This window comes from Topomyia yanbarensis, chromosome 2, assembly GCF_030247195.1.
Source record: "Topomyia yanbarensis strain Yona2022 chromosome 2, ASM3024719v1, whole genome shotgun sequence".
Lineage (NCBI taxonomy): Eukaryota > Metazoa > Arthropoda > Insecta > Diptera > Culicidae > Topomyia > Topomyia yanbarensis.
Window position 1 is genome coordinate 80,675,926 of NC_080671.1, and position 14,142 is coordinate 80,690,067.

The following is a 14,142-nucleotide window of genomic DNA, read 5'->3' on the forward strand; positions in this document are numbered from 1 at the left end:
TAAAAGCTTTCAAATGTATACATTACAATTTTATTATACATGACTTGGCAACTATATACAAGAAAAGAAATCATTATTCGAGTTCTAAAATTTTGCAAAAGAAAAAACAGCCACGGTAATCCCACGGCACAGTGGTCGGAAACGCCAAAAACGTGAACTTAATTCACTAGAGGCCAAACCATCGAATATATTCACAGGGTGTCTTGGGAGGAATTGTTCGTATAAATATTCCCCACAATCTGATAATTGAAATTAGGCATGGCTTACTATGATCGAACTAAAAAAAATAACTTTTTATGCTGACGAGATAGAAAGTTGGTATCTTCGACAAAGTTTTAGGAATGCTCATAGTGAAGAATTTTGTTGAAGAACTTGAGCTTGTAGGAGTAAAGGTTATCGATTTATAAGGCGTTTTCTATGGCAACCCCCTTACTTTTCGTGCAAACTATGTTCTAGACAAATGTGTAGGTAATAAAACTACATAATATTTTCCAAGACTGTATGTAAAAATACACATTTGTTTCAAAGTTATTGAAGATTTTTACATTTTTTTCACCAACTTCAACTATGTATAAGAAAGAAAGGTGTAAACCAAAATTCACGAACAGGCACTTTTTTAACTTTCTAAACTATGCACAATAACGCTAAGAAGGTTTGGTGCATGGCACTCTAGAACCCTATGAATAGGGTAAGCTTACTTTATCATGTTTTTTACTTTTTCCATACAAAAATCAATAAAAAAAAATTTTCAATTAAAATTTAATAAATAAATTTTGTAAGCATTAAATTCATTATGACATGTCCATTTGAGAACACATTAGTTTGGAATCTCCAATGATATTAAAAACTTTACATTTTTCTCCCACGTTTATAAAATCTGAAATATTCAGGTATAAGTGATAATAATACTTGTAATTGTATATTGAACCAAGAATTTCAAAACTTGCGTCAAAAAATCAAAAAAATTTTTTTTTGCTGATTTCATTTGAGACTAAGTTTGGTTGAATCGGTCTAGCCTTCTCCGAGAAACCGATGTGACTGTTATTCTGAATTTGGATACTTCCGCCGGGGCTTCCGGAACCGATGATGGTGGCCAATGTGGCCAAAGAGACTTTAAATGGCTGTTAGTGACCTTATACTACAAATCGAAGTAGTTGTGGTTATATTTTGGAAAAATTTAATTGCAGCCTATGGGAACGTTGTACCTTTCATTTGAGACTAAGTTTGTCAAAATCGGTTCAGCCATCTCTGAAAAAATAAGTGAAATGTTTGGTCACATACACACACAGACGCACGTACACACACATACATACATACACACATATACATACATACACACATATACATACATACGCACAGACATTTACTGAACTCGACGAACTATTCCGGAATTAATCCGAATTCCCGTGAGGTATATCCGGCGTCCCAGTGGAGTGACAGACGAGTTTTTAAGAAACATATCATAAATTTAAGTAATTGTTTTTTGAAACACTGTACATATGACTGTTTTCCATTGATCCTTCACACTAGACATGAATTGGACCAATCTAGGCTACCTGAAAACTGTTGGGGAAGAACCTAACTCCGCATCCAACGACCTATTTATGATTGAAATCTGGTGAAAAATGGCGTTATAAATTTTTTTTCCAAATTAGAAACTTGCTCGCATGAACTTTCACGAAGACTGTCTCATATAAAATTTTCAAAAAATAGATTTCTTTTGCTCAATTATGTATGCATTTAAAAGTATGTGTGTCAACTATGAGCTTGACATTGGAAAAACGGAAAACATAATTGTAGCATCTTATAGTGCGAGACAATGCCTTATTAACCCCTTAAGAGTTTATGCGATCAGGTTTCTAATTTGGAAAAAAATTAATTAGTCTGTTGTTTTTCTACTAATTTTGATGATAAATGGGTCGTTGGATGCGAAATTGAATGTTGTCTGGGTTGGATGCGAAATTGAATGTTGTCTTTAAAATCAAACAACTATGTTATGGAAAAGCGCACTTTGTTTATATGTTGTGCAACATGTTCCTAATTGCAGCAAAATAATGAAAACAATTGCTGTGCCTTTTGCCGAGCACTGGGTAGTTGGACAGTTCTGTTTTAGGGTGAAATGGCAAACAAAGAGGCATTTGCAACTTGTTAGACTGTTTCTGCAAGTTAGCAAAGTTTCTGATTAGTTTCACAACTGTTATTGATGTTTGCATACTTAACACTATTGGCCAGCTCTATAGTTACATAGTTGCACAATCAGTTTAAAAACTCGTGGAAATTCTTTTCAAATATATCCAACAATAAAAAATATTGTGTAGCATTTGTGCAACATTTAAAACTTTCAACAAGTTGCAATTGCTACTTGGGTTGTCTTGTATTGCATTTGGCGAGATTGACAACCTTTACTAGGTCACTTAAAAAGTACAAAATCACTGTAGCACCGTGTAATCAATTTCGTTCTTCTACTGACCACCCTCTTTCAAACGATACCCATTTTGATAGTTTTGCCTGTTTTGTGGTAACCGGAAGTGCCCATCTTGATTTTGAAAATTGAGTCGAAAATCAATTTATGTCTCCTACTGACCACTCCCTTTCACATGATACCCATATTGATGATAGTTTTCACAGTTTTTTTTTGAACCGGAACCCGCCATCTTAAGTTTCAAAATAGCGTCAATATCCAGTTTCCGGATTTTGCTGTCCACCCGCTTTACAATGACATTATTATTGATGTGGGCGTTTACTGTTCTGTGGTATCCGGAATCTGCAATCTTTGTTTTCAAAATGGCGTCATAGATCAATTTCCGTCTTCTACTGACCAACCTCTTTCGAATGACACCCATACTGCCATTCTACGCATAATTGACCCATGTATATAGGGACTCCCATAGAACATGAGACCAATATGCTTATAACGACAGCATATTGATGGTGGTTTTCAATGTTTTGTCGTAACCAAAAGCCGCCTTATTGGTTATCAAAATAACATCAAATGTCTCCATTTGATTCCATCCAGAACCGGTGCCGGAAGGGCTACATGTTGAGTGAGCTGTAGGACCGTATGATTGAGAGAACTTTGCATTTCGTATACATTTATGAACTTATGATTGGTCCAATTTCTGTCTATTGTGAAGTATCAATGCAAAATAATCACATGTACACCATTTCAAAAATCAATTACTCAAATTTATGAGATGTTTCTTCAAAACTCGTCCGTTACCCCACTGGAATGCCTGATATAGCCAACGGGAATTCGGGTTAATTTCGGAACCGGTCAATGGATTTGAACGCTATTTAGTTCACATAAATTGGACTAAATTCCAGAGATCTCATAGCTGGTATCATCCAAATCAGTTAAAAATTGACGAATTGATGAAAATTAAAGGATTAAAATCATATTTTTCGAAAAAAAATATAACCTGGTACTGTATATGTTAGCGACCCGTTGTTTGTATTGTCGAGTATGGAAGTATGGAGTTGGCATATGGTGCACATTTATGCGGACGTTGGTCATTGAATGAGCTACGCAGCTTGATATGACCCACTACCTCACTGTCGTCACATATGAATGGCTGGCGTCCAAAGGGTGCGCGACGTTTGGCATCAATATGTTAGGCATAAGTACGTTTGGCATACATATGTTAGGCATAATGGACAATTGGCATAATGTACGTTAGGCATAATGGACGATAGGCATAATTCACAAAAGTAAAAAAATAATCGCAAGGTTCGCTATTATAGAGATTTTAACCTTACGTTTGTTTTTTTTCGGGTAAGAAAAAAGAGACTCCAAAATGAAAAAAAAACCTGTTTTAATCCACCTAGCGGTGCAATTGTGCCTTTCTCATTTCTCTATACTATAGTACGGAGGCTGTTTATATTCAACATAATTATGGAAATGTCCATTACATTCACTTTGCACTTATACACAATGGCTTGCCAGCCACGAACTTGATGAGCTACGTGTCGACGGTGAAACACTTGAAACAAAAAATATCATACTTCATTAGCCTAATCAGCATTAGATCAATGTTATCTGCTTGCGAACTCAGTTTGTCATGCGGGGGTGGGTGTGTAAGGAGGGCGAAAGTCCCATGAACGAACGACTCCCCAGCTTAATTTGGTATGCTTTGTGATATAGTGGTAGTTTAAAGATGATAGGGTTGAAAGGGAGGGGTATGAGGGCTGGGTGGGGTGTGGTCTGAGGGGTTATTTAAGGAGATTTTTAAGGGAGGGGAGTGAACAGTAGAGGGAGGGGGTGTAACCCCTCTCCGTAAACCATCAACTACGCCCCTGTTAAAATCCAGAAACCTTATGCGAGTATTTCTATTTTTGATGGTCTCGAGAATATAATCATTGACCTTCATAATATGTGAGATAATCAATATGGAAGCAGGAATATTCGTATATTCGTTGAATGAAGAATAAAATGCATCATTCTTTTCTTTCACCAGTTATTCTTCAAGGTTATATATATTCTTCTTGGACAATTACTCCATGCATGCATGTAGGATTTATTCTAAGTTAACTCTTTCATTCCCAAATTGTTTATAGCGTTCATGGGGTTTAAGAAAAAAAGGAAAAACACGTTTGGAAAATCCGTGCTGAAGGCTGCTCAATATTTACCTTCCGATGCTCAACACAATTCTCCTAGAAAATTTTGAGTTTTTTTTTGTGTACGAGTTACGAAATAGGATACGAAAAGATAGTCGAAGACGGTCCAAATTGATGCGTTTTAGCAGTTTTCAATAACAATAGAAATAGCGAAGATATATCAAAATTCCATTTATCAACGCTAACTGAAAATATCGCTGGTAGCACTGCTCTAGCGGAGTTCTATCAGGCTAATAGCAATAACTTCAGTTATATGAACTTTTAACGACGAAATGAAAGGTAATCGTCCCTGTTACTAGTCATACTTCTTTTTGTGAGTAAATTCTGCCTAAATCAAAAGTTATAGCTGTTTAAAAACGTTGTTGTTTATAAGCAACATGGGCATGAAAGGGTTAATGTGCGTAATTTATATCCTAATACGTATGAAACTGATTTTAAACAAGAGTGTTTAGCTTATTTTAGTCATGTGCAATTTATCGGATGTTGGCCAAGACATTAGCGCAAGCTGCGTTTCCGCATGCCAAGCATTCGTTATGCATCTTTTATATGAGTGAAGATTTCTTCAAGTATATACAATAGAATAAAATGTTGATCGAATTTGATCAGCTTCCAGAGTAATTCTACAACATCAAAAATTTCAAACATTTTTGCTAGTACGACCCGAGGCCGTCAAAGCCAAAAGTGATTTCTTTACAATTATACTTCAATATCATAATTTATGTCTAACGTCCTTTATGCCAATCGTCCATTATGCCTAACGTTTATTATGCCTAACGTCCATTATGCCTATCGTTTTTATGCCTAATATCCATAATGCCTACCGTACGTATGCCAAACGTTCGTATGCCTAACGTATTTATGCCTAATGGGGTACACCCGCGTCCGAAAGGGGCTAACCCATATTTTGCATTTTTACAGGAAATGGAATAAAATTCCTCATTTTCAAATTAAAATTGTTTTTATTGCAAAAATACACGTTTTTATTAGTAGTTCATTGACTCATGTTGCCTACAAAAAATAAGAATACTGCATGTACTACTTTTCAATTCACGAGCAGTTTCGTAACCCCGGAAGTACCTAGCGTCCAAAAGGGGCTAACTCACAATTCACACGTCTTTTCTTTATCTTTCGTATTATAGAGTTATGGTGTCTTTGGCAAAGTTATTGTGTGACATCTAGCGCTTTATTTGATCATTTCATATTTGTTCGAAATTCAGTCACTAGGGCGGTGCTGTTATAAACTTTTTAATGGAACGAGATAGAAAGATGGTTTCTACGACAAAGTTGTATGTCAGATAACTATAAATATATCTTTTGAAAGTACCAACTGTGTAGGTCCTACAAGTTTTGAAATATAGCGCATTTTTAAAACATAATCTGTAAGTTAATGTTTTAATTAAATCTTCTCTATCTCTAAACATAGAGGACTTACAAAATTTGTATCTTCAGAAGATATGTTTAAAATGATAGGACCTACAAATTTCTCGAAGATACCACATTTCTATCTAGCTTTATTAAAAATTAAATATAGTATGATTCAACCAAACAAAGCGCCAGAAGTGCCATGCATAAACTTTTCCGAAGACACCATATCTCTAAAACGAAAGATAATAATTAAATTCCACTATTTTTAGCTTTCCGACCACAATGTACCGTTTTTCTCTTAATCCCTTTTTGCTCGGTCAATTTTCAATGTAGAGACATGACACTTTCACTGGAATTTAAAAAAAAACGCTCAATAATATAGATTCGTGCAAGAAATATATAGTAGATAGAAAATAGCCATGCATAGCAAGTGTTTGAGTGGCCTTTACCTTCAGGAATGACTGTTTGGACCGAAACGTCAATGTAGAATACATTCCAGCTATAAACTGTATTATGTCGAGTTCACCGATATGTGAGCTACAACATAAAATTTACTGATTGCGAATCCATGTACTACTTTTTCTTATAACCTCGGAAAACGGACGAGAAAACTAGAATTTCCATAAGACTCAATGTCCCTTTTGGACGCCAGCTAGTACTGGGGCTACCTCCATGGTCAACTTTGGCTGCTAAATCTAAAAGTTATTTTCAAATTTCTTAAATGACGGTGGATTACTTAGAACTATCAAAAATGGAAAAATGTCGATTTCGGAAAAAAATGTGGGTTAGCCCCTTTTGGACACCAGCCATTCATATGTTATCGTCGCAAAATACAAAGAGCCCCCTCCTCTATAGAATGCTGCATCATTTTTGGATGAACCCATACACGAACTAGACAACAGTCAGCGACCTATCGCTGACTGGTATGCGTTTGTTTTATTTTATGCATTCAATGGCACGATACTCTCATGTTTTAATTGCTCGTATTGTGTTTTTTATGACGGAGTTATGGTTTTCGGAATGCAATGTTTCTTCAATCGCCTCCTGCCGCAGAAAGATTCCTTTACCCTCAGGCTACTGAGTCTACATCCCAATCGGGTTTAGGCGTTGTTTACCGATTAGGCATTGATTCAAAATCTAAGCTAAAACTCGCAAGTGCGGACGTCAAACCGCGATCTTTGAGCCCAAACGAATTAATTATAACGTAATTTATTCAACTTTTAACTACTTGCTTCTTATCGCAAAACTTTCCAACTACACTTGTGATCCTGCGGAGTAGGACGTTCGTTCGAAGTTTAAAAAGCTATCCTCTCATTCGCGGAAAAGGCTGAGGATGTCGGTCTATAGTTTTACGGTTGATTATTTTATACCATTTGCATAATTTACCCCCCCCCCCCCCACCCCCGCAGCTCGGATGTACCAATGCGGACTGGAGTTCGTATTTCACTCCATTTCCCGCTACGGTTTCCGCATTAGCACCAAACTGCAGAGTTGGTACGAGTTTACCCTGGCAAAAATAGTAAAACTTTGTGATAGTAATGCGAGCGCTTTTCCGATTCTGCCTGGCAACCGAGGCAGTGCTTCCCGACTGCTGGCCGACCAGCAACAGTCTGACTATAATGTGCACACAAACATACCGATACTCGACTGGGTTAATTTCGATGTAAATGAACGGAAACACAGTCGTTCGTTATGTGGTACGATGTTTGATTGCAAAGTTGGGGAGTAATTTATTGAACGAGTCAAGAAAAGCTGTTGCAAGAAGTGGAAAGAAGAAAACTCTGGTTGGTGGTTGAGTTCCTCGTGGCAACCAAGCAGAAGTACAACTGACTGTACAGTATTCAGTATCCCAACTTGTTCAACAAATGCGTCGTTGGCTACATGGATGCAGCAAAAAAGTTGAAGTTAAGTAAGTACCACCGGAGATAAAAACTATGATAATTTGAAATACGAGAAAACTTTTCTCGATTAGCTGTCCAGATCTCAATGGATCAAAACTGGGTGTGCACTAGAAAAAAACAACGTTCATCGTTTACGAGATAGAAAATAGAGTCAAGCGTCAATGAGTGCAACCAAGGAACTACGACAAAAAGTAATTCGTACTGTTTTCACGAATATGTAGCATACATTATTGAACTAAAATATTCCATTTGAATATCATGCCAACTTCGCGCATTCTGCCCAGAACGAAAATATTTCACTTCGATTTCCTAAATTGTTTATGTTGGAAATGTATACAGATGTATATAATTTAATCAAATTAGAGGATTTTGGGAATACTTTGATACCCAAAATTTTCATACCATAAAACTAATTTTGTTCGATTCTTGAGATGAAACTTAATTAGTGCATAGCAGTCAGGTATGATATTTAATAAAAAAACGGGGATTCAGAAACACGATAAATCAATAGCTAAACTTTTTGCATTTTGTCGAACGCAAATTTTCTTCCAAAAAGTTCTCAAAGGTTTCCCTAAAAATAGTTTTAGTTTAAATTTACCTGCGGTATTCATCCCACGATGCTATTTGTTTTTTTATTTTTTTATTTACGTACATCGTTACGACGTTGATCAGATTATTTGCAGTGTTAAAAAAATAAATTACTTTGATCAAACCTTCCATCATCGTGTATTTTCATCATTTCCCCGGGGAGCCATACATGCCCTCAAAACCAGTTTTCCCTGACTTGTTCCGAAAAAAATGCTATTCACCAGCCAACAATTCAAACACCCTCCACCACCCACCGTGAAATCGGAGCATAATCGGATGATATTAAATTTCTCTCAGGAAATTTAAACACCGTACTTAATTGCACCTATTCTTGCACATTCAATTCGAGCAGCGTCAAGTTATAATTGAACTCAATTGCAAGCCAAAGAGCGAACCATCAACTATGCAAAACCAAATTTAATTTGAACGCTTTTACTGTCTCGAAAATTAAATTCACAATTGAACCTCATCAACTATTCAGCAAACAAAAGTTGATGAATGCATCCTCTCGCGAGTTCGGACTGGCTGGCCGGCGTCCGCGATAATGATAATCCCGGAAGGGGACGAGCAGTGGATGTAGCTATTCCGCGGTACACGACAAACGACCAGTTATCAGCGCGAAATCCCTGTGGTCAATACGCTGTACACGAAATTGCGATATATCGTCTAAAAATAGTATTGACCAACGAACCGAGGCACGAAATTGCGGTGACATGATATATAATTGCGTTTTTTTTCTTTTCCGTTCCCGTGAAAAACTCTTAACTTGTCGGTTTACATCGTTAAAGCGGATGGACAGGAACATGAATCGTAAAACGTGGGAATAACTAATTCACCCGACAGCAAGCAAGATTTTGAATAGCTACTAGCACCTGCTCGCAGAGCCCTTTTACTTTGAAATATTTTACTCAGAAATCTTACATAAAAAGTTTTTGATAATAGGGTTTCAATTCAATTAATTTTTAAATAACCTCTTCTAAACATGAAACATGTTTTTACTCGTAATGTGAATGCTAATTCACAAAATGTCCACAGCGCTAAAACTAAAACAATAGTGTGATTAAACTAGAGATGGGTGGGTCCCGACCCGTACTGGGACATTAAAAAATCCGTACTCGCACCCGATTTTCAATAAATAAATTCAACAGTATATGACCAAAAAGAAAGAAAGTAAGTTGGGTATTTGCTTTGGAGTAAGTTGGGTGTTTGCAACTATGGGTTAAGTTGGCGGTCGCTAGCAAGTAAGCCATTAAATTTAAATTGAATAAAACTGTATATCAATCGACATTTGCTATTATTTTAAAAACTTCTTTAAAAAAACTTTAATGTTTGAACCTTCACAAATACATATTTTTTTGAGCCACCCTAACGTATAATGAAAAAATTGTTTACATGTGTTAATATCAAAAACGATTTATCACACGAAAATGAATATACACAAATTTTAAGAGCGATCTCGAAAAAAAATATTTTTGAGACACCCTAATGAATAGTAAACGCTTATTTTTGAATTGTTTTAATATCAAAAACGAATTCAGCGTACCAAAATTACATAAAATCGCCCTATTTGAACCGATTCGGCAAAGTTTGGACTTTAGTCCACCTTTTGTTTTCAAGTTTCAAGTTTCAAGTTTCTCTTTGTTGTAGTCGTTTTGCACATCGCAGTGTTTTTGTGCTGCTCTATTTTTCATCACTGTATTTCGCTCTTTGTGGCACATTGTGTGAGCAAATAATAAGCCTAGTCTGGACAGAAAACGAAAACTGTGTTGAGCACAACTAATCGTACTCATGATATATTTCACAGAATAAAACTGCTGATACCATGAACGTGGGCCTCCGTGTCAATTTCGAAAGCAAGCTCTACAATAAAATATCACAATAGAGTGAACAGAAATTACGAAAATCGCGACTAAAATCCTGAAATCATGAACATGAACCACACAACTCGTGAAAAAAATGTCTAAAATCGTGACTAAGATCCTAAAATCATAGACATGAATAACTCTACTCATGACTAAAGTGTGACGACGTGAATAGAAATTACGAAAATCATGACAAAGTTCCTGAAATCATGAACATAAATCACATTATGAGTTTTTAAATTGTCAAAAATCGCGACTAAGATCCTGAAATAATGAACATGTGTAACTCTACTCATGACTAAAATATGACGATAACGTGAATAGATAACACGAATTTTGCGACTAAGATCCTGAGATCATGATCATAAATCCGATAGTAAACTCATGAATAAAATAGTAAGGTAACGTAATGAGAAATAAAAAATCACGAATAAGCTCCTGAAATCATGAACATCGTGTGACTGGCGACTGTGCATTCTCAAATCATGAACAAGAATCATAATAAAAACTTAACATGTGCTGGGAACAACAACAGTAACCCAACCAAACATTCGAATGTAACACCATGTATATATTCGTGGTCAACTAGTTTTTTGGAAACACAAATAGTTTCATGAATACGAGGTTTATTATTCATAATTTCAAGAACTTGGTCACAATTTTCGTAAATCGTTCAGGTCACGAAATCGTGATGTTTTGTTCATGAATTTACGAAAGGTTTTTTTTCCGTGCGCGGTACGTGTCGAAGTCAAAATGTCGGGCGTATAGCTTGTAAAATAATAGCAAATGTCGATTGATATACAGTAAGTATTTTGTCTTTTATAATTATTTTTTTCAATAGTAATTTTGGAATTTATTTTCTATATTGAAACGAATTAATTGACATCTCATTATGGGGCTTCAGAAATGACTATTTTGTTTTTACGGATCAACTAAGATGTGTTCAACTAATTTTGAAATATTTAATTCATTAGTGGGTAACATTTTCTATCATTTTCAAAACAAACATTTTGAGCGTCTTTGTGGAATGTTTAATTAGATTCACTAATCAACAAGATGGCTAACGATTTTTTTTTCGTAGGTGTGTTTTAAGGTATGTAGATTGCTTATTTGATATCTTTAATGAAAATAAATCCAAAACCCTTTTTTCTTGTATATGGTTCATTTAACAATGGTGTTATTTTATTTGGATAATATCGCATACCCTTAAGCTATAGCAGTGCTATGCAAATTCGGATCAAAATAGTCTCATCAAATGACTAGAACTCAACTGTGTTCACTCTATTTGACAGTTATTGCGTAAGTTAGCAAGAAATAGTTCCAGAAACATTTTATAATCTATTTCTGATGGTTGAAAATATTTGCTGATTTCCAAACATTATCAATACCTCTGCCATCTAAAAAAACATACTTCCCACTCGGCTCGTTACTCTTGATCACTAGTAAAACCCTTGTAGATCATGCTCTCAATGCTATTTGAAAGCTGTGCATGTATTCGTGTCATTATTCTAGCTATAAAGTGATTATTTAAATTCTATATCAGTAATAACCATGCGTCTCCATTCACAGTTTTTTTAAATTTTGATTGCTTATCGCAAGTTTTCGCAAAACTAGCTTATACTCATTTTAAAGAGAAAATTAAAAGCTTTCGAAGGAGTATAGTGTGATCGCGGGCATTTACGGGCGTCGTTGTTGTTATCGCATTAGAAGTTCGAATTCCATAAAAAATCATGACAAACAGTTATCTAAACACTAACTAAACCGACTAGTGACTTATTTTTGGCGATTTTACGATGTAATTTTATCACACGGATAATTTTGGTGAAGTAATGCAATGCATAAAATCAACCATTTCTTTGAAAAACGAAAATAACCGGATGTAGTTCCTATGGTCTAATTGTGCAAAAAACCACTTGAATTATGCCATTAAAAAAGCTGCCAAAAATTCATTTTACGTTCAAATCACTTGAAATCTCGCAAAAATGTCTCCGAAGGCTCAGCTGATAGGACAAAAATACTAGCGAGATTATCGCATAACATTCATATATGGACTTAAGTCCGGGCTCGTCCCACTGTGCACCGTTCTCCTGCACACCGCCGAAGATCGTCCTTAGCACCCGTCGCTCGAAAACTCCTAGCGCTTGCAGGTCCTCCTCGAGCATGGTCCAAGTCTCGTGCGCGTAGAGAACCACCGGTCTTATAAGTGTTTTGTACATGGTGCATTTGGTGCGGGGATGAATCTTTCTTGACCGCAGTTTCTTCTGGAGCCCATAGTAGGCCCGACTTCCACTGATGATGCGTCTTCGGATTTCACGGCTCACGTTATTGTCAGCCGTTAGGTAGACAAAATCCTCCACTACCTCGAAGGTATCCCTGTCGATCGTAACGCTGTTTCCTAGCCGGGTCCTGTCGTTTTCAGTTCCGCCTACCAGCATAGACCAGCTTCGCGTTTCAGGCGGGTGTACAGATCTGTAACCGTTCCAAATGTACGGGCGATAATGTCCATGTTGTCCGCGAAGCATACAAATTGGTCGGATTTCGTGAAGATCGTGCGCCGGCTACTGAACCCGGCTCGTCGCATCGCACCTTCCAGAGCGATGTTGAAAAGTAGACACGAGAGTCCATCCCCTTGTCTCAGTCCCCGTCGAGATTCGAATAGACTGGAAAGTTCACCCGAAATCCTTACGCTGTTTTGTACACCGTCCATCGTTGCTTTGATCAGTCGAGTCAGCTTCCCGCGAAAGCTGTTTTCGTTCATGATTTTCCATAGCTCTACGCGGTCGATGCTGTCGTATGCCGCTTTGAAATCGATGAACAGGTGATGCGTTGGGACGTGGTATTCACGGCATTTCTGGAAGATTTGCCGTACGGTGAAGATCTGGTCCGTTGTCGACCGACCATCGATGAAGCCGGCATGATAACTTCCCACGAACTCATTTACTTTAGGTGATAGACAACGGAAGATTTGGGATACCACTTTGTAGGCGGGATTCAAAATGGTGATCGCTCGGAGGTTCTCACACTCCAAATAGTCGCCTTTCTTGTGAATGGGGTAGATCAGCCCTTCTTTCCACTCCTCCGGTAGTTGTTCGGTTTCCCAGATCCTGACTACTAACCGGTGCAGACAAGTGGCCAACTTTTCCGGGCTCAATTTGATGAGTTCTGCTGATATACCATCTTTGCCAGCTGCTTTATTGTCCTTGAGCTGTTGGATGGCATCCTTAACTTCCCTTAACGTGGGAGTTGGTTCATTCCCGTCCTCAACTGCACTGACGTAGTCAAATCCTCCGATGCCTTGGTCATCTGTACCTACATTCTCCTCGCTGTTCAGGTGCTCGTCGAAGTGCTGCTTCCACCTTTCGATCACCTCACGGTTGTCCATCAGCAGGCTCCCGTCCTTATCCCTACATATTTCGGCTTGCGGCACGAAGCCTTTGCGGGATGCGTTGAGCTTCCGTGTATCTTGAGAACGGCACAGCAGTTCCATTTCCTCGCACTCCGCTTCTTGCAGGCGGCGTTTTTTTTTCTCCCGGAAGAGGCGTGTCTACTGCCTCCGCTTCTGTTTGTATCGTTCCACATTCTGTCGGGTTCCATGCTGCAGCATGATCGCTCGCGCTGCACTCTTCTCCTCCGAAACCGCTCTGCACTCCTCGTCGAACCAATCGTTCCGTCGTCTCCGTTCCTCGTACCCGACAATATCCTCAGCTACGTTGTTGATGACTGCTTTTACTCTTCTCCAGCAGTCCTCTAGAGGGGCCACGTCGAGCTCTCCCTCGTCCGGTAACGCTGCCTCGAGGTGCTGCGCGTAGGCA